The sequence below is a fragment of the Carlito syrichta genome, unplaced genomic scaffold (genome assembly GCF_000164805.1).
Source record: "Carlito syrichta isolate Samal-C Ts95f unplaced genomic scaffold, Tarsius_syrichta-2.0.1 Scaffold292645, whole genome shotgun sequence".
Classification (NCBI taxonomy): Eukaryota; Metazoa; Chordata; class Mammalia; order Primates; family Tarsiidae; genus Carlito; species Carlito syrichta.
In genome coordinates this window covers 1-1,131 of record NW_007236741.1, presented here as the reverse complement: position 1 = coordinate 1,131, position 1,131 = coordinate 1, and the positions used below count along the sequence as shown (strand labels likewise).

The 1,131-nt window shown below is 45.2% G+C and overlaps 1 pseudogene; it reads left to right on the top strand.

Moving 5' to 3' along the window:
* Nucleotides 1-62: 62 nt before the first annotated feature.
* Nucleotides 63-500, top strand: LOC103256687 (annotated as a pseudogene).
* The last annotated feature ends 631 nt before the right edge of the window (nucleotides 501-1,131 follow it).

Here is a 1,131-nt window from a genome sequence, read left to right as displayed (position 1 = left end):
GAAGAAAGAAGAGCAGTATGAAATTGAGGCAGGACTTTGCGCTCAGACTTGTGCAAGGGGTCGGAGGTCAGAGTGAGCGGCTCGCAGGCGCAGGAGGAAGATGGCGGTGGAGTCGCGCGTGGTCACCCAGGAGGAGATCGAGAACGAGCCAGAGAAGCGATGCACCCGATAAGACGTGCCCGCTGCTGCTGCGCGTCCTCACCACCAACAACCGCCACCGCATGCACAAGTTCTCCCGCAGGAACGTGCCGTCCAGCGAGCTGCAGATCTGCACCTAGATGGATCCAACCTTGAAAGAACTGATTAGTTTAGTAAAAGAAATCTACCCAGAAGCTAGAAAGAAGGGCACACACTTCAATTTTGCCATCGTTTTCACCGATGTTAAAAGACCTGGCTACTGAGTTAAGGAGATCCGCAGCACCATGTCTGACAGAAAGGGGACTGATGGCTCCATGACCCTGCAGTCGCAGACTTTTCAGATGGAGATTGTTTGGACATAGCGATCACCTCCCCCAAACCGGGCACCATCCGCTTCGGGGTGCATGAGACCATATTAGATTCTATTTACTAGTTCTTGAATTTATTTTTCAGTCAGTTATGTAAAATAAACTTATGTACCCGCCCCCCCCCCGTTATTGCCAATAAGCCTTTAAATTCTGAGCAAATTATAATACATCTAACTTAGGTACTGGCTTTGGATGTGTTGTGCTGTGATCACTAGTAGAAAGTCTGTACGTTCAAGCCCTTCTGTAAAATATGAAGAAAAATGCTTTTAGCATTTTGTGCAACCGCATTGTTAAATACACGTGTCATAAAAAAGAAAGAAAGAAAGAAATGAAAAGAAATTGATGCAGAGAGGCTTAAATGCAAAACAGCAGAATCACTAGACCAGGAAGATTGTCAACAGAGCCACTGCAACAGCGAGTGCAGCACTGAATGCTAGCCTCATTCTCTGAGTGTGTGACCAATGAACTTGTATTGTCTGCTCTTGTGCTCCAGTGTATTCTCATGACTGAAGAGACATACATTCTTAGAGTTATACCTGTGTGTTACATACAATTCTGTTTTTTACAGAATGTTTATTTCTGTCTGCTACTTTTAATTTGTATCTGGCATACAGGAACACAACTA